The sequence below is a fragment of the Trachurus trachurus genome (genome assembly GCF_905171665.1).
Source record: "Trachurus trachurus genome assembly, chromosome: 3".
Lineage (NCBI taxonomy): Eukaryota > Metazoa > Chordata > Actinopteri > Carangiformes > Carangidae > Trachurus > Trachurus trachurus.
The window spans coordinates 21,655,029-21,676,393 of record NC_139893.1 but is presented as its reverse complement, the minus strand read 5'-3'; the positions used below and the strand labels follow the sequence as shown (position 1 = coordinate 21,676,393).

Sequence of the window (21,365 nt, the reverse complement as noted above, 5' to 3'; positions counted from 1 at the left end):
TAATGTGAGGGATGATGATAAATGCCATGGAAACAATTGTTCCAACGTTTGATGCTTCTTTAGCCCAACTTTCAGTGACATTATAGTTTTGTTTGCCACTGTATCTTAAAAAAAAATCATTAGCAGTCATTATCTTTTCACTGAGGGACAGATGACAGGGTGTCCTAATGTTTTTTTTTTTTTGCTGGAACTGTTTCATTATTTCAAGTTGTACGCTGAAATGAAAAATAGCTTGAGATGAAAGAGTCAAATTTACACCAGACCAAAGAAAAAGCTAATTTCACAGCCAAGCCTTCAGTTGCAGCACCTGGGAACCCACATGAATGAACCCTCTTCCAAATGTTCACTAATTCACACAGCTACGCTCAACAGATTGTGATAACCATGTTCATGGATGTCCTGAGGGAAACGCTCTGTAAAATCACCAGAGTTTGTTGTTCTAGGAAAACAGTAGAAAATCCACGCTGTAAATATCCTGAGGGAAGAAGACGTGTATCTTTTGCTGGAAATCTATATCGTTCGTGATCTATAACACAAATGCCAAAACACTGTTGAACTTCTACATACAGTAAGAATTTAATATGAAGCAGCAGCAACAGCAGCAGCAGTAGGATGTTGAGTTTGCTTTAGTGGTAACTTAATACAGCTCTGACACAGTGCCAGGAGAGTTAACACTGAACAGTGAATTTTGCTGTTATCAGTACGATAAAACTGCTCTGGATTACTCACTGAATAACTTTCCTATAATTTCCATTTACTGTAGCAAACTAAATCTAGTGAGGTGATGGTGGTGTCCTCCTCAACCAATGAAAACTACCATGTAGAGATAATCAATGAGGGTAAATAGCTGTTGGAAATACTGTACATATTCTAAAATGGGGGTTGCCTTCATGTCTAATCCTTATAGAGAAAACAGGGGGTCGGGATCAGTGTCTCAACATCTTCTCTTCATCCTCCTGTTTCATTTCTCTATCTCACACAAACACACACCTCCAGTAGAACAAAGTGCAGAGCATGTGATTGTAGGAGAACAGTTAAAGTCTGGCTGTATTTGAGGGGGAGAGAAAAAGAGAAGGGTTACAATCAGTGTTTTTGGACTTTGCCTGCAGGAATGTCTCACAGCTGAGTCACACACGCACACACAGAAAGACAGACAGACGCAGAATCTTTGACTCAGAAGCATCTTTGCGGGGGTCTCTCTCTGATATCATTACACTGGTGGACCCTTCCATGCGTTTTTTTTACTGTTTCATTTGTCTGAAAATTTTTCCACAGAAACACTCGTTTGACATCAATGAAAGGGAACGCTTAGGATTTCACAGCAACTCGGAAAGCTCACTAACTCTTTCCAAGACATGCTCTGACTATCTTATTGCTTACAACTGACTTACTGTAAGCTTTAATAATGTGAGGTTTTATTGAAGTCAGAACAGACCAGAGTGGACACGCACATCACACCAGCGAGGGCAGGTGCAGAGTACAAAAAAGGCAAAGTAGAAAAAATACAGGTACTCGCAACTCTGCAGGACTCAGCGTATTTATTGTAGTGACGTGCGTTTCGAGCAGTAAAGGTGTGCTCTTCGTCAGACAGTAGGATAGATAACAAGAAGCCATCTTAAATACTACTAGTCACATGACTTGATCAGGAGAGGATAGCATGCAGCTGTCAACTCACAGGTGACAGAATTAACAGAAATAGCAAAAAACAGCACAGCAGCCTCAATACCAATACCTCAATACCTCTCCCCCGCAGTTGTAATTGCCTGGTTTGGGAGAGCCCAAACAGGAAAAACTTTTCACATTAAGGGTATTATTTCATGCAAAACTTAAAATGTCATCTACCTTCTTAAATGCCCTTGTGGACTTGGCTATGTTGGCAAAACTTCACGACCTTTGAAAAACAGAATTGCTGAACACAGGAGCAACATTAGGACCAATGATCAAAAAAGCCCTGTTGCCAGACATTTCAATCTCTTCAAACATACAGTGGCATCTCTCATACACAGGCATTGAATATGTCCAACTTCAACACAGTCTCTCCCAAAGGTCTCAATGAAGAGATAGACATCAGACCTTTCTTGTGAGCTTGTGTATATTTTTTATTTATTTTTTCTGGGTTGACTGTCTCTTCCACCATGACTGTCTGCTTCTATCATGACTGTTGCTTCTATCATGACATGTGTTGTTGTCATTTTATTATGAATACTGCACTTTAAGATGCCATTATATCCATCCTATATGACGACTTTATGTCTGATCCCAATGTTTGGGTTGAGAACTTTATTCTATCTATTATTGGTAATTCTTGTAATTCTATTACATGACGGCCCCCTTTTTTTTGGCCTGAGTCTTGGTATAATGTGTAATGTTTTTATAGTGTTTTGCTTGTGTGACATAATGTACATTGATTTATACAGTATACACTGAAATTGTTATGGTCATGGTATTGAGGCTGCTGTGCTGTTTTTGCTATTTCTGTTAATTCTGTCACCTGTGAGTTGACAGCTGCATGCTATCCTCTCCTGATCAAGTCATGTGACTAGTAGTATTTAAGATGGCTTCTTGTTATCTATCCTACTGTCTGACGAAGAGCACACCTTTACTGCTCGAAACGTACGTCACTACAATAAATACGCTGAGTCCTGCAGAGTTGCGAGTACTTGTATTTTTTCTGTTTTATTGAAGTCAGCCTTTGATTTTAACCACAACCTCTTCCAGTCTGGACTCATTGCTACCTGTGCTGGATGAGCCTCGGTGGGCGTGGGAATGTTCGCCGAATGCCGGTCGGACGGCAGGAAGCCCTCTCTACACCTGGCGTTCACATGTGTCTCATTCAGATGTGGATTGTGTTCATAATATACATATTGTAGAGGCATTAGTTTCCTCTTTGCTTTGCCAAAGCGCAGTTTGGACAAGGCCTCTCTTGTGATTTCCATCCTTTAAACCAATACACATGTATCCTGGAAATCCATTTTATTAAAGTAAACATCCATTCAAGATGCTTCTGGCCACAATAGCTGTGTGGCTCCAGAGATGACAGTGTTGGTCTGCTGATTGGCAAACTGCTCAGACTGAAATAACTCTACACATATTAGACTGATCACCATAAAATTTACAGTAATTCATACACCACTAATCCCACTGATTCTGGTGATCCCCCCCTTTTGATGAACGAGCCACTTGAGGTTCTTCAGACCACAGAACCTAATGAGTTTGACATTTTCTGGTTTTGAGTGACAAATTCCTGACAGCTACTGGATGTGTTTCCATGACATTGTGTACACACATCCCTCATTATGAATTGTTACAATCAATCCCTTAATTTTTCCTCAAACATCAGCCTCAGTTCAGATTTAATTATTTATTTTATTTGCTTTGGTTTATGGGCCAATAACAAGCCCATCAGCTTTGTTTAGCAAATGTCATATTAGCTCAACTAAGATGAGGAACATTTCATCTGCTACACAATAGACGACTGTCATTGTGAAAATAATAACCAATGGACAAAACAGACCCTCCAAAACAAAGACAATTTTACAAAGATGTCATCTGAATGTTTTTTAAAACTGTAATGAGATTTGCATTTACATTTAATAAAAACTAGTCACCAGAGTACCAGTAGGCTACCAAGAATCCTACACAGTGGGGCTTTAACATTTCTGCATCCAACACATTCAGTGGATTTACAGTAATAGTGCTTCTTTCACCTTTGATTTAATCTTCATAACAAACTCCACCTTGCTTAGCTAGGGCCCAACGGATTAATCAAATGGCCATTTTAATCCTCTGATTGTAGCCCAGAATAATCGTTAAATGGCCAAATGTTGGTTGATAGACCATTGTTTACACTTACAGTATATTTTCATTTACAGTATATGATGTCCTTGTGCTATTACTGTGTTTATCCAGTAGAGGTCTAATGCATTGCTGGCCTAAAAAATATAAAGTAAATGAATAATGTAACAGGCACATTTCAAATGATGTTAGAATTGTTCATATGCTTCTTGCCCCACACAAATATCTTTGACAATAAAAGAATTTGAAAATAGTAAAATGTTCTCCCTTATATCTTAGTTATAAGTGTTTGAACTACACTTAAAGGTGTAAAAGCAGCTATTTGTATCAATTTTCTTTTTTTCTTCTCTTTTTTTTTTAATGTACAAATTTAATTGGCCAATATATCAGTTATCAGAATTTTTTATTCCCTAATATCAACATTGGCATCGGCCCCGAAAAATACATGTCGGTTTGGCTCAGTGAAATGCAATACAATAATCTGCTAATGCATCAGTACAATTTAAAAATGTAAGGTTGGTGTCATTAAGGAGCTCACATGTTTTCATTTTAAGTCACAGTAGCTGCTGGCTGGTCAGTCTATTACCCATCTACTCACTGCTTCCTCTGGGCTGACACTGACAACTTGCCGCTCACTGATCTGCTCTTGTGTCCTCACTGGCAGTAAACTTGTGGTATTTGTGCATGATGTGTATAAGCCTCCAGACAGCCTCTGCCCTCTCAGCCAAGGAAATATCAGCAAGCTTGAATTGGTCATCTTGGAAACATAGCCCCTGGGAAAGCACAAATGCAATTATCCAATAGGACTTCACTCCAAGTCACCCAAATGTTAGTAGGGACAAAATATTGACAGGAGCTTTTCCCTTTCCTTTGCTTTCTCACTGTACATAGATAGAAGTATATTTCTGTGTTTGTAGCTGATATGGATGGTGCAGTCCACACACTTGGCATGGTTCATGAGGCTACAGTCAGCATTGTCACCTCTCAGCAAGAAGTGTTTGGGTTTGATTCCCCGGCCTGGGCCTTTGCTGTATATGGAGTTTGCATATTCTCCCTGTGTCTGTGTGGGTTCTCTCCAGGGTCACCAGCATCCTCCAAAGACATGCACAGTAGGTTGATTTGTCAGTCTAAAGTGCTCATAGATGTAAATGTGAGAAAAGGGAGACCAGTGCAGGGTGTACCCCGTCCTCGCCCTATGTCGGCTGGGAATGGCTGCAGCTTCCCTTTAACACTGCAAGGATAGGCTATAGTGAGTGGAAGGATAAAATCAACTCCAATCAGCCTCTAAGGCATAATCTGCCTCTATCATCCACCAAACAGAAGGAACAACTTTCAAAATGTACGAAATGTTGTTAAAAAAAGACATAAAAAAGGAAACTGACTTCTATAATGACAACATCATGTGAATCTGAAGCACATTAACACTAATTTAAATGTATTGTTGTTGTTTTTTGTGTTAAAGACCCAGAAATATGAAGCCACGACTCTTTAAAGACCACATAAGCTTTAGTTTTGTACTTGTTTTCAGTCTGTGAACATTGTTGTTGGCTTCACTCAGACTGTTAAAGTCTTTCTTGGTTTGAGTTGTTGAACTGTATTGTTGGGATTTGCTTATTTCACTTAGTGAACCGCAGTGTAGGTCTTTGTTGTGTTGAGTTAGTTGCCTGCAGCTTCGCTTCGTGTCTTTGTGCAATCTGTATGACTTCCTCAGACAGGGCGTCCTGAAGGTTAGAAATTAGTTTGCTGATCTCTACTAATCAGTTGTTCCCTTTATTTCTTATGCAGACCATGGCAGCACATGTAATCATATTCTGTCACAATGTCTGGGGGGAGGAAACCAGTGGTTTTGAGGGTCATGCCATGGTGTATGTTTATGACATAATTTGAATATCCAGCCAAACCAAAGTTCAGAATGTTTTCTTTATTGTTTTTTGTCAGAAAAGATGATTTGGAAATGTAAAAGACCTCGTTAACATGTACGGAAACTGGTCTGGAAAGCAATCTATAGTCGTAGATTCCTTCACAAGGACCAAGTCCAAGTACAATCCCAGCCCCTCCTTCACCTCACCCAGAATTGCCCTGTGTGTCACCCAGAAACATTTAAAGTCTTCATTACAAAGACCCGACTGAGACTGACTCAGCTGTCCAGGTCTGGACTCCATCTCCACTCTACAGCTTCCTTCTCTCTGGTAGGGCTGAGCCTGTATGTTTTGCTCCGTAAAGACAGAAGCCAGACCTCTGTCTAGTAGCCAGAGCATTAATGCTGGGGTTGAGGCCAGGTCAAATGTAATAAACAAGACATTTCATGCATGTTAAGTGTTGTTTTGAATTGCACATAATTAGAGAGCATTGACAGCTCGGTGTTACCCAGATGAGGTCAGCAAGGTTAGTGTTGAGAAACTGATCCTGTCCTTGTCCTTGTCAGCGGCGATCGTGTCTGATCATTTTAGGCCAAAAGAAATAAGAATGACAGGAAACACTTAAGTCAGTCTTGGTTTGACCTGAGCCCCAGCAGCCACTCTTGTCCTGTTAATTCCACCTCATGGGAACGTGGTGCCCTGGGATCTGGCAGGATGAGACCACAGGGAGACCATCTGTGGTGTAATGGTCCCTCTGAGAGATGAAGATGTGTGGACGTTCAGCAGTAAACACTCTAAAATAACAATGAGCTGGGAGACACTGAGTCTGCTGAGGGTGAATGACACCCTGGCTTCAAACTCTTACAAACTGACTGACTGACTGACGGATTGACTGGCTGGGATGATTGATTAACTTAGTGACAGCTGTTAGCTGGGATCTAAGCGTGCATGTGATGCATGCGTGCGGAAGTGCTTGTGAACTTTGCTCACTGACAGTTTCAGTGCATAAACCTGTGGTATTGTAGAGCCTTTACAACCTCCCTCTCATCTCCTTTCTTTCCCTTTCGATTTATAGCATCAAACTTGGCTCTCACCTCAGTTCTGAATCCAATGTGGTCTCTGCGCATACTTTTAAAGTTTTGATAACCTTCCCCAACACACACTCAGTCGAACCACAACAGCCAAACAACAAGGACTTGTTGAGAAAAAAGAGTAGCAACACAACATATTACTGTAGATGAATAAACAATTGAGTTGTCAGGAACACATTGACATGACATGTCATTAAGAACAAGACACAGAGAGAAAACATGAACAGATGAGAGCAGGAGCTGTATCATCCCAGTGAATGAGGAAAAACAGCGTGGGATGCTGCTGTATGGGAGTCAACCATCAAGACCGCACTTGTTATTCAGGTACTCAGGTATCACTAATTTAGGAGATAGGAAGTCCCTCACAACCAGAAGGTTGGCAGTTTGATTGGTTCCTCCAGTCCAGATTGCCCCCTATGTCTCATCGTGGTGTGTATGCATGATGTGCAATATATGGCGATAGTTGTGCTGTGTGAATGGGTGTGTAAATGGTGAGTGTGACTAGTAGTGTAAAGTGCTCTGAGTGCTTCTATCTAGAGAGCCTAGAAAAGTGCTAAAAATGCAAGTCCATTTACACCATTATCGATTTATTGCTAATTTGTACTACTAAGAGTGAGTGTACCAGTTATTTTAGTTATTCAAAAACATACTCTGTGAGTACTCACGCACAGAAAAGCTGAATCTACTCAGATGAATTTTCTTCTGATAGTAATCTGACACATAAAACAGCAGGAGAGAGAGATGAAAGAATAAGTCTCTCAACGTGGTGCTGATCCCAAGAATATAGTTCTCACTGCCCAGTTTTGGCTTAATACTATGCAAAGCTGTCAAAAACATTTCCAGCAGTTTCTCTGTTGAAACTGTTTCTGAGTTGCTCATGTGGAGTCATATATGCAGACAAGATCTGGGGGGGTTTCTGTGATACTTGCTTAATATACAGTATTATAGTATTAAAGCTGCCCCTCAGTCAAGATGCTGCATCTGACAATGCATATTGTTTTGCATGGATTATTGTGTGGTGATGGCAGCAGTAGAGAAAATGTGATAATTTTAATTATCACCCCCTGGTTGTGTTTGCACTTTGTCTTTTAATCGAAGCTGTTTGTAAATGCAGTGGTCTGGTCTGATAATTCCCAATGAGTAATCAGCTGAACGTGCAGCAGCTGTTGAGGTTGCCAGGCAGTGGTAGCCCTGGAAAAACATTGGACACTCCTCTGTTGGTTTGACCAGAGGACAAACCCTTTGTAGACCACATCTGCACCACGATGCAACCCCTGAATTGGGACCAAGCTTACATTTTCTTTCTTAGTGCTCAAGGTTTCTTTTCAGGAACGTGTGCTAGGGATTTTTGCTTGTCAAGAGCTTCAGAAAACATTTTGTTTACAAGATTAGAGGTTATGATACGCCCTCTGAGCAGTACTACTTCTTCAGGATACATTTGGAGGCTTCAGTAAGTCGCTATCAGGAAGTGATAGAGACAATGGCGTGGCTTCCCACCTCTGGGGTCAGCTGTTGGTGAGAATGAAGTTTGATGATGACCTTGTTTATTCTAGTAATGGTAATTTAACAGTTGCTCATGTCATGCAAATGATGGCTAGGCCTATAGCAATAGTGAAATAGCTTTGTTGAATTTGTTGAAACTCACATGCAGCATAAGGATATCAATACAAAATGTTAAAAGAAATACTCAAGGAATATTCACAGCAGGAGGAACTACAGGACGGTGGTAAGAAAATGAAGAAGGATTTTAACCTATACAAAACACAAGCCGGCTGAGTGCTCTCCTCGGTGGGGGATTTGGCTGGAAAACCACATAAAGGTCTATAAAAATAGCAAGAAGAGGAAATCAGAGAAGCCGCTGGGTGTTTTTCTCCCTCCTGTAATTGGTTTCCCACTTAGATGAATGCATGTGGTGGGACGCTGACTGAAGCTCCATTGACTGATGCTGTCAGTGAAGCAGCAGGAGAACACGCAGCTCTGCTCAGTAGACATCAACGTGACGTTTCCTTTACCCTCCCTCTCATGGCCCCCTTCAGATTCCCTCCTCTTTCTTGTCTACTTGCATCCATTTCTGTCACTTTCTGTTTTTCATTTTTCTATCTTCCCTCTCTAACCCTCTCACATCTCCATCCATCTTTCATGCTGTTTTATCTGTTCCTCATTCCTCTCTCTGCTGTGTCATTTTCTCCCTACATTTTTCTTTCTCTCTCCCTCAGTTTTCACCTGTGTTCTTCCTTGGGTTTCTTTCTGTTCCCTCCTCCTTTCTTTTCCCTCTTTGGATCAGAACCACCCTCAGCCCTCGGTCCCAGATATCATGAAACACCTGAGCACCTGCTCCACACACAAACACACATACGTCCATTGTCTTTGTGTTTGTTGAGTCTAACTTTCTGTACATAGTCTACACATTTGTCCACGTGTGTCATCCAAAGCAAAGGAGGAGGAAATAGGAAATGTCTAGCTATATTTATATATTTTCAAATGTACCGATTTAGTTTTATACAACCATGCTGTCATTTTGACAACAGGAATACATTTTGACGAGCTATGAGTGTAGGTGTTACTAACAGCATTATGTGAAGTTCAAGTTCCCTGGTATTCTGCATACTGGATCACTGTCATGACTTAAGACCCTAGAGTGCACGGGTGGGCAGCGTGACGGCTCGTAGGCCTCATTTTAACTTGTCATAGTTGGAAACCCACAATATCAGTAATGGCTCAATTATACCAAATTTATGTCATTGCCTTGCTCATTTATTCACTAATCCCTCCATAATATACACTCAGTGGTTTACACTGAACTGAAATCGTCTTTACTTATGAGCCATCGCTGACATATGTCTATGTACATGTATTATTCCACATCTGTTATTTTCAAATCTAGGAAATGTGGAGGACGACATGTGGTGTTGTTAGCAGAGAGCGGGGTAGATGTAATGGGCACTGGTGTAGTAGTACCACATGTGCTGCTGCAGATGCTGTGTGTAGGAGACAGACACAGTGAGGAAGAGAGAAGCAGACAAAATGTATCACATCACTGAAGTGCTATTCATCTGTATCTGGTTGTACAGAGAGAGGGCTGTCTCCTACACCAGGTGATGGGAAGCAGACCTGTGTGTATGTGTCCACATGTTCTCTCTCCTCTGTGCTGTGTGTGTGTGTGTGTGTGTGTGTGTGTGTGTGTGTGTGTGTGTGTGTGTGTGTGTGTGTGTGTGTGTGTGTGTGTGTGTGTGTGTGTGTGTGTGTGTGTGTGTGTGTGTGTGGGGGGGGGGGGGCGCTCGTACACTGCAGGCCTGAACGCTCAGGGCCTGCTGGGATCTACAGTCAGAGGTCCCCCTCTTACAAGCCATAAAACCAGCCATTACAACACTGCTGTTGCTGGGAAAGAAAAAAAAACTTACTACAGCAAGTACGATGTGAGTTTGTCTGACTGAAAATGCTCTGTCATCAGCGTATTGATTGAGATTCATCATCTCGCACAGTTCTTAAAGACCCTGTTGTAATAACCCTCAACACTTCCATATGAAAAAATGTGCTGTTGGTTCATGTTATTGCTTGCCCACTTGACATTTCATTAGTCAGCCCAGTAGTCTTGTCCGACAGTGACAGGGTTAATGCCGAAATGGACAAACAATAAACAGTAAAATTAGGTGCTAAATCCTGTTACTTCAAACAGCAGGAAAGTCTTGCCTGAAGAATAGAAGGAGGTGATTTGATTTGGCTCTGAAACAGGTAACGAAGACCAGATGCCTCCATCGCTGTGCGTGTCATGTGTTTCGACATATGTTTATGAGTAGTATGTGAATATGTTTGTGCAAGTGTCCATGTGTATGTTGTTACAGTTTGTAGACGTCTGGACTGAAGATCTCTACATTTGATACCTGTTTGTGTGTGTGTGTGTGTGTGTGTGCATGTGTGTGTGCAGGTGCACATAAATGAGATCATCCATTAGGCTTGTACAGTAGGTGTGTGTGCTTGAAGATATATCCTGCCAATACTGCCCCACTTTTCTAGATATCTGGTGGTAATGAGTAGTGATAAACTTGTACTTGAGTACTTGTGTGTGTGTGTGTGCGTGCGTGCGTGCGTGCATGTGTTTGTGTGTGTGGATGTTGAAGTGGTGAAATGACCTTCAGTCTACTGTTTATCATCCAGAGAGGGTTTTAGTGAGTCACTGACAGCTCTGTCTTTAGCTCAGCCCTCGTCATTAACACAGTGTGGATAAAGTAATTTCTCGCCTGTGGCTCGTGAGCTTAGATTGTTAAGGTGCTTGGTGAAATCTCTTCTCTCACCAATTGGAGAAAACACATTCAGATCCAGCGCAAACCACTTACGGATTGTTTACATTGCAACCAGAAGTCCTCAGAGGCATCCTATTCAAACTATCACTCTCTCTTCTCCCATAAGAGTTTCCTCTGTGTTCGTTGGATGGCGTTCAACAAATCCCTGTTCATTTTTCTCACATTTGGAGCTGACACAAAATTCTTTCAGCAAATTCCATTTTTTTTGCCATTTCATTGCACCGAGAAGCACTAAACGCTGTCCCCATCTTCATTTTCTCAGAGAGGTCTTTTAACGAGGCCCTTCAGTTACGCTTCCTGTGTTTAATGGTGGTATAATTGTCTTCGTAGAGCGGGTGGAGCAGAGTCAGACCTCCCAACAAATTCCAGTCATCATCTTCCATCTTTTTCTAATTAGTGTGCACCTGAACGGCCCTCACAATGGCTGTGTTTTGGTGAACAATCTGCTCCAGATTAGTAGTGTTTTTTTTTAAGTTCCTTTTTATGGCTGCACTGTCACTGTCAATACCTCAACAAAACAAATCATCAGCCAATTGATAACAGACTGGAACGACACTGTTGCACTATGGTTTGAAGTCTACAAGCCTATTGAGGCACATGAGTTGCATGTATGAAGCTTTGTCTCGTGCAACAGAATTTAAACCTGAAATGATGAGGTGTGGAGAGCATTAGCTGTGGAGTTATTACTGAAGAAAGGTATAAATCTCCTTATACCTCCAGGATTACTCAACACAGAGACAGTCACAGCCATTTAGAAGACCTAGAAGACCTTCATGGTCTTATCAGGCCATTACTTTGAGCTTCAGTTACAGTCTCCAGTGGGATTTTCAGTGAAAAGTTCTCTCTTAACACAGTTTTCCTGTCTGGCACAAAAATTTAAGCAGACACATCATTATGAGCGAGCTGTCGTTAACTTGACCTCCCTGCTTAGCTGCTTTCACTCACCCTTATCTTGCTCTTACCCATCCTGCTCAGTCCATTTTTACCTTCCTCTCTCTCCCCATATCTCCATATTTGACCATCAGTCGCTGCCTCTTTTACAGTTCACTCAATCCAGTGTTTTATAAATTCACATAAAAGTATTATCCAAACACCAAAGCAAAAAAGTGTGACTTTTCACAGTTTCTCGCTGACACACACATCCCGATGTAATGTGTATCCACTTATTTCTATGACTGTTTCATGCCAGAAAATGAATAATGATGGAAACACATTGGTCTGGTTTGATTGTGATACTCCAATATTTCCTGTTCTTTCACAACGTGGGCAGGAGTCAAAGACATCTGGTATCAGCGAGCCAGTGAGTAACTCAAAGACGGTGTGACCGAAATAATTACAGCTTTTACAAATTCATATATGTACTTCCATCTGATAACAAGATGCATATAAGCTGACATGAAAGATCAATACTCATTAACAGAAAAAAATCCTATGATGAGTTGGGTTTTGTTTCGACGACGGAGTAGGGCCACATTTAAAAAAAAAAAATGAGCGTAAAGTCATAAATATATGAGAATAAAGTGGGAATTTTATGAGAAAAAAGCAGCGACTTCCTCCAAGTCTGCCTGGTTCTTTCTGCGGCATTTTCTTTTCTTTTAAGTATATTTTGTGGCTTTTTGCCTTTATTCGATAGCACACAGTAGAGATAGACAGGAAAGGGGGAGGCAGAAAGGGGGAATGACATGCAGGAAAGGGCTGCCCGATGCGGGATTCGAACCGGGGCCGCCTGCGGTGAGGACTGTAGCCTCTACATGGGGCGGCCGCTTTACCCACTGCGCCACGCACCGCCCCAATAGATGCATTTTCTTGCATATTCTAGTCCTGATACTGATGACAATGAGGTGCTGATGTGCCAAAAGATTAAAGCCCCAGTATGTAGGATTTGTGGTACTGGTAGTACTATGGTTAAGAAGAGCAACTGTCTGCTACCTCGTTCCCAGTAGCCTATACGTGAATTTGTTGCCGTTGCCAGTACCATGCCGATACTGGTACCGGCGCCATCGTCGGTACCGATACGGTGCCGTCACTGTTGCCGGTAGCGGTGCCAAGCAAAGCTCCAGAGCTCGAGCTCTGGAGGGGACCTTGTCGGCCGTGCGGCCCAACACAGAGCGCGGGGAGACTCGGCTTGAGCTCGGGCTCTGGAGCTTAGTGGAGCTGCGATGTACCACTTCAGTGAGTTTAGGAACATTATTTTAAGGTTGAAAAACTTCATAGTGGGGCTCTCCTTGTTTGTGAAACCTATACTGACTTATACGAAATGCTCCACGGCCCACATTTTAACAACTTTCCTCCTCTAAAACAACAGGTTAAAATATTATGACTTTATTCTCGTAAATTTACGACTTCATTGTCAAAGACTGTGATTTCTTTTTTTCTCAATGTGGCCCTAAAACTCCGTCGTCATTTTCTTATCCTTAGTTGATAATGATGGAAAATGGCCTATATTTACATTTTACTTTTGGTAATATTTTAAATACTGACTCCCAGTCCCCTGCCTATATTTGTAATTGGAAACACAGTGTTTTCTCCCCATGTCCTCTCTCACATCTGTCCTGTCCTTTGCTGTCAGGTAGGATACCAGATCTCCTGATCCGTGTGTGTGTGTGTGTATCTGTCACAGAAAAGAGCTCATAGGGTCAGAGATGCCACATTCCTGCAGTGACTCAGAGCCTGGATGGGTCGCAGGGGCCAGAGCTTCTTGGGAGAGCTCTGGTGGGCCCTGACACACACACACACACACACACACACACACACACACACACACACACACACACACACACACACACACACACACACACACACGGACGGTCGGACGGACACAAACACTCAAACATGTGTATTACATTCATGAAACAAGGGAAAGATGACATTAAAAGGCAGAGTGCTTACAAACCCATCTAGCTATGACCAAAAAAACCATAGTAGCCTACTTAAAGCCAGTTTGGCATGAAGTGTGAAAATGAATCATTAAAATCTGCTCAGTGGTTAGTGGGAAATCATGTGTGACGGAAAAGACGTAGGGCAATTTACAAAATGTCACAATCAAGTGGTGAGATGCTGCATCATCAGGAAATCTGGTCTGTGGCATTTGAGGTTTTGCGTGGGATGGAACGAAGGATAAGCGGGAAGAAAGTGCTCTGGTCTCACACAGACACGTTAGTAACAATGCCAGAGAGATGATTCCACTTACTTTCTTTGATAGTCATCTTACTTTAGGAAATTTACCAGCAAGCTCTGAACTGGAGTCAGGATTTGGGGAAATAACATGTGGGCACAGGGACTGTTTGCAGCATCCTGACGTTTTGTCATCACATGAGGATGACAGGCTTGGGACTATTACGCCTGTACAGACTAATTAAAGCAAAGCTGCACCTGGCAATATACCCAGAATTCAGTGTGTGGGATGCAAGGATGAACGGTTGTTCGTCAAACAATAGCAATAGCGAAGTCATTCCCTCAGGGATCTCTGGGAACCTAATCGCTGAACGAGTCCTCAAAGTGATCTGTAAATAATTTAAACAACATTTTGAGATATAAAACAGAATCGTGTTTCCCTCTTTTTTTGTACAAACTAACCACTTTTTAGAAAACAATTGAGGGTATTTTATAGCTCAAGAGATTAACCCTGCCAAAGAGTTTTACCGTGTAAAACCACAAATTGGTGTCTTTGCCTTTCTGTTTATATTTTGTGTAAATAAAGGCGATATACCACTTTCAATAGTCTTGGCAGGAAAATTCTCTTTTTACTTTATAATGAGACCGACCAGTTTGTTCCCACTGATTTCACTCTTTATGTTGGGATAATTACCACCATTTGGCTCCAGAAACATGGGGGTGATGTTCATTTCTACATTAAACTCTGTGCAAGAAAACAAATGATGTATTTTCTAAAATGTCAGTTTTTCCTTTAACATATGGATGATGTAAGTGAGAAAGAAAGGTGGTGATGGGGGGAATACTGTATGTTGCATTCTGTTGCTTTAAGTACAGTTGTAGGTCCGCAAACTTCAGCGCTTATTAGTGATGAAAATAAAGGCACCATGTGGTCAGTGGCCACAAAGGAACGGTGTTACAGCTGTGTGGGGTTGTGCCTGTTCAAATGTTCAATGCTTGTATCAAATGATATATTTCTATATTTCTATGAACCTGAAATAATGACAGCGAGGAAATTAGAGTGATGGACAGAAGGTTAGAGGGTGTTTTTAAGGAGGGGGTGAGTTGGGAGAATAGGAGGAAAAATGATGGAAAGATGAGGCGAGTGGGGAGAGGTGAGGCATAACACAGGAGGAGGAGGAGGCGTGCAGGCTGTATTCTGGTGGAAGTGGTTCAGACCTCCTGTGCTCCCAGTCAAAGCTTTCTCTGTTAGGCCACAGCTCTGATGTTTCCCCTGAGGCCATGGGTCCTGGAAGTGAGCTAGCAGAGCAAATAAACAGTGAGGAGGTGCTCACACTCGCCACACTAACACCTTTACATATGTATACTCACACAAGTTAAGAAGAATACACACACACGCAATTACACGCCAACACTAAAGGAGCTTAACATGCTGCTGTGCTCAACACCTTCACACTTTATGAGGGCGCTGACATAGACTGTGGATTTTTGGAGTCTGACATTTTGTATTTAGGATGTTAGGACATTTTTTCTTCCTCAAAAACACTGTCAGAAGTTGGAATTTGCTGCTCTTTTTGGTTGTACTGTGAGACAAATGTGGAAAGTTAGTTCAAATTAGATTATCTTATAAAGTAGTATAAATGTGCTTTCACTGGGGATTTTAAAAATCCCACAAATTGCTGTTGGACAGAACACCTTATTAAAAAAAAGAATAAAACTCCCACAGGTTAGAGCACAAGCAAGAAAGCGCAACACACTGAAAAAACAAACACAAAAGAGAGCAATCAGAACTGAGCTGAACAAATAGGTGCAAAAACCGAACATGGCATCCCTCCAAAAATGTGTTACACCGTGCACAGCTTCATTGACGCTCCCATCATACTAATGTGTTTCAGTGTAATCCCTCATCACACCATCACATGCAACACGACCAGCCAAGTTTCTGAACCAAACTCACCACTGAGCAAATAAATCAATTACAGCATGGTTGATGAATACAACATGCTGTAGTTGTAACACATATAAGCCACATCAGTAAGAAGCATCCATCAAACTGACAAGACGTACACACACACACACACACACACACACACACACACACACACACACACACACACACACACACACACACACACACACACACACACACACACACACACACACACACACACACACACACACACACACACACACACACACACACACACACACGGCCGGTCTCCTGTCCTGGTGTGTTAAGAGGCCGTTGACCTCCACTGAGCTCCACTTCCTGTGTCCCTCCCTTCAGAGTCCCAAGAGGGAACACTTTAAGCTGACAACAACCCTCATTGATGTCTTTTAACCATCCTCCTCTTCCTCATGTCAGTGTCCTCCCTCATTTCTTATGTGTGGCATTTCCTCCTCCTTCATCCCCCTCAGATCATCCCACATTCTTGCAGCTAAAGTTGATACACAGATAAGACATGGGATTTATTTCTAAAGTCATGAGACTGGACCAGTGCCGATGTTTCTTATGATCTCCCTCTCATATAGAAACTCTATATACAAACCGGGGGAGCAGCTCTGTGTAATGTGAATAAGGCCCATAATGAAGAGTGACTGCAGCATCATCTATGAAAAGCATCATCCACGCTGTGCACTGATCTCTGGACCCCCGCATTGTCTAGGTTGGGGACTGTGGAGGTAGTGAGGGTTTCTTTTGGTGCTATAATGAATATCCTGTCTTTGTAGCACATTCCTGCCTGCAAATGCACAAATAAATCATGGTAACACTGGATGGGAAACCATAACAGTGAGCGTTCCCCCTCTGGAAGGGAGACCCCTTGCTAAAGCACATAATCTTCAGTGTAAAGTGATCCAGGCCCAGGTCTGCCTCTGGATCCTGTCTCGGTGTTTTCTCCAGTCCCTCCATGCTGATTTTGGCAGCAGCTGCAGTAGCGGACTGGGGTCGTATGCGGGGCTTACTGCACCCCTCACTGGGCAGGTAGCTGCTGGGTCAGCCACCACCGGTACCGGTGACTGGTGGGAGAGAGTTGGTACCCAGCGGCAAGAGAGGAGGACAGACAGAGGTGAAGTTTAGGATGCTTTGAATGAGGTCATTTCAGCGGCATGTAAACTCACTGTGGAGTAGTTATGACATGCTGGATTTTACACGTATTCTCCCCTCCCCACCGGAAATCACTAAGTCATTCTGCTCCTTTGAAATGATATTTAACTGAGAAATCACTGTAGCAGTGGGAGGAAAAAACATTTCAGTGCTTGTCAGAGATTTAACAAAGCTCTCAGCAGGACCTGTATCAGAGTCAATCACGGCATTTTCAGTGGATCAGTATTAGATATGTTATACTCACTCTATTTCCAGTACATTGTTTGGTATAATTTATCACACTCTAGCTGCATGAGCTGTCAAAAACAGCAGCCAGCAGTCACAATTAATGATAAACACGCTGACAGTGTGTCAGTGGAAGCCAAGAGAGGCTGTCTAAATCCTCTCCAAACCTTTCTATTATTTGAACATTTCCCAAATGCAAAGCTAATCAGCTGCAAAATTGCAAATTGCAGCCAATAACTTAATATAAAATAATTTATGTAGACTTACAAAGCCAGAAATGTCAATCCTGTGACTCAGTCTGCTACAGGATGATTCACAACCTGACATAAGATGAACACAAGAATAAGGCAGGAGAGACAAAATACCAACAGCATGGGAAGATAATATCCTCTGTCATGTTCACTATTCAATGCAAGGCTTTCAGATCAATACAATTCTGCTAAACCGAACATTTCACGTCATTCTGCTCAGAATCAATTGAATACTGCAGTGAGTCATTTACTTAGAACTCAGTGTAAATCATTTCATACGTACATGTTAATTTGTGCGGTCAGTCCAAAGGGCCAGTTTTCAGCCCTCTCACCACAGCTGGAGTCAGAGGGCTGTGCCAACCCTGCACTCCAACTTCAAAGAGAATTGATTAGCTAAAACTAAATCTAATAAATTATTATTTGTGAGGCATGTTTAAAAACAGCAACAGCTGACCAAGTGCTGTATAACACAAGATCAATACAGTCATCACAAAAATCAAACAACACAGGGAATAAACGAAACAGAAGAGAAACAGATGCACAGACAACAGGACACTGTACACCAGCCACCCACACACTGTATAGCCGCCTATAGACAATCAATAAAAAACGCACCCACAGCAAATAGCAAAGGATGACTCATATGATTAAGTAGTTTAATAACTAGCTTATGTTTTGAGCTGAGACTTGGAGGAAGTCAATAAATGAGGCAGATCTGATCATTGTGAATGGGCTGTTGCACAATCGAAGGGCAGTGACTGCGAAAGTCTGAATATTTGCAGAAACATAAAGTGATACAGCTCGAGATGATGCCAGTTTTACCAGGTGTAAGACTTTGCAGCCATGCTGGCAGTCCGGTGAGGCTAAAGGCTCACATCAGCTTGCTCTATGTGCTCAAAATCACAATGTGAAGATGCAGTGTTTGCTAACATTTGATAATTAGCACTGAACATGAATTATAACCAAGGGCGATATGTAGGTATTTGGTTATAAACCCAAATTATTATCTTTACTCTGAAAGGGAATCAAACACGGCAGCATCAAGTCAAACAACATTATTCACAGCACATAAAAAAGCTTGGGAAATCAATACTTAATGTCTAGCATACAATTATTCTTGTTTAGTGCTGTATCGTAAATGGTTATTAAAAGCTTTGAGTACCCCTGCCCCCAGCAAATGTTAAGAGGACAGAAAAATATCCCTCTGAATGAAATAAAGATGGAAAAAGCAGACACCTCATCAGGTTTCATGAACAGAGGGCAACAGTGAGGCCAACAACATGTCAGTCTGAGGAGAGGGGAGGGAGACAGAGATTATGTCAACAACTAGCGAAGCAGTGGAGCAACACTGTGGAACAAGAGGCCGATAGAACGGCCTGAATATACATTGACATGTTTCAAATCACGGGAATGACTATAGGGCGAGTGAAGTAAAGTGCACGGAGAGGACATGAAAAAGGAGAGAGGAGGAGACGGAGCCTGCTAGCGTCATGGATCGCTCTCACTAATAAGGCCTGACTGACATTAAAAGGCTGTACCCAATTACTGGATGGTATCCCAGCCCTCACACAGACTCTCAGCCCACATGCATGTTGTATGTACAGATGGAGAATCACAGACATGAACACACACAGTCTGACTGCTCTGGCTTTTGGATTCTTTTTCATGTGTGTTTTAATGGAGGCTGCTGATAGCCATAATAACGCCACCAGCTTCTTAAACTATTACACATGCTGATATGTATTCCCAATGCGCACACACACATAGACACAGAGAGAGAGAGAGAGAGAGAGAGCTTGTTTTAGATTCCACAAAGTGTAATGGTCTGTGTTTCAGTCACGTTGACCGAGCCTGTTGCCAGTCTGGCCAACATACTTTCACCTTCCTAAACAAAAACACACGGGTCACCTCTCCCTCCATCCTCATCTGCTTGTCCAGATGCCCCCGGCCTCCCTCGTCCCGTCCGTCAGAAACACCCAGGGGAGGCTGCTGCATTTCTGACTGACAGGCAGTCTGTCGTCGTACATATTGGATGTGGAGGGTTTGCCGTAGTGAGATACTACGCTGCTGTCCTGGCTCCGTTCTGTCATTCAGATACTGTTACAGTACTCCCCGCCTTGTCTGTTTGTCAGTTTTCATGGCGTTTGCAATTTTTCACAAGAGAAAATATAAAGAAAATGTAAGAGTTTATAGCTGTTCTGGACAAGTGTGAAAAGATGGCTGTCACAGTGAGGGAGGATGTGGTGTTGTTTATAGATGGCCAAAGGTTTTCAGTTTCATGCATTCATAGTGTTGCACTTGGTTGGTTGCATGAAAAGTGACAGAAACAGTTCAATCACATATCCCCTTCACCTCCTCACCTCACTGCATTATATGTTTACTGGTGGTCGGACACAGCTCCCTCTATTCTGACAACAGAGAGGTGTGAGGGGGTTTACAAGGCTGTATGACTTTCAAAGCAGCAGTTCTGGTGAAACATGCCATGACACCTTTAACCATGTTAAGTCACCAGCACTGCACTGATTAATAAATGTGTATCTTCTTTTAAAATGCTGTTTGGATACCTGCTGGGCTTTGACTATAGTTATACAGACTCCAGCTCTGTTTCCTGAATTTGAATGTGCTTTTTTTAATGTTTTTTTCTCCTATCCTGACAAATAAGTCCATAAGAAAAAAAGTTATCATGCACAATGACAATTGATGAAATGTTGACTCTTGAAAAAATGTTGGGACATGATGTGTGTCGGAGTCAAACAATTAATTCAGAATTTTCCAAACCCAGACAGCTTGTTTTTTATTACACTGCATTGTCATCTTAAAATGAATTATTGAATTAAGCAAGCACAGCTCATCTGTGCTGCGAATACTCATCTGCAATAATATGTGACTGCGTCAACCTAAGTCAATTTCTGTCTGTCCGTTTAAACACTACATGCAGCCAAAGGGTGGTGTTTGAGAGTTAAGATCTTGTAGTAATTTTGCAATAAACCACCTGTTTTCAATACAGATGCCCTGACACACTGTTTCTCTGCTGCTCTCTTCCTCTCTGATCTGTTTCCACAATATGTGCAACTTGTTGAATTAAAGGAAAGCTGTTGCTGGCGTTGGTCGTGGCTCACTGATGGAGGAAATATTCGTATTGATGGTGACATTAGGACACTATTATACTTTAAGTTATTGTTCAGTTGTTGTTGTCATTGTTCTGTACATGTTTTTATATGCAGCAAGTACAAAGAATAATGCAAAAGTGGAGTCAAATTCCTTGTATGTGTCACAGTGCACATATTTGGCCATTGGCTCATTCTGACTCTGACACTGACAAACAAAGACAGTCACACCATGGCTGATACAGTTAACTTAATAAGGTTAGTATCAGCACCACTATCAGTCAAAATTTGGAGTTTGGAGTTGCACAAACCAGCATCTGTAGTGCATTATCCCAAGTTAGACGACTGACTGATTGATGGATGGATTGATTGTCTGACTGACAGACTCAATGAGTGACGATGGTCGTCTCAGCCTTCACTCCCCTGTCTCCACCTCAGCTCCACGCCCGGCCCGATCCATCCCTCTCAACACTCTGCAGCTACAGGCTGCAGATTAAGCTGCTCTCATCTGGATCT

At 42.1% G+C, this 21,365-nt stretch overlaps 1 protein-coding gene across 1 annotated transcript in view; it reads left to right on the top strand.

The window, feature by feature from the left end:
• LOC311008235 (collagen and calcium-binding EGF domain-containing protein 1-like) overlaps nucleotides 1-21,365 on the top strand; it is a 35,660-nt gene that overhangs the window by 5,010 nt on the left and 9,285 nt on the right. The window lies entirely within an intron of this gene.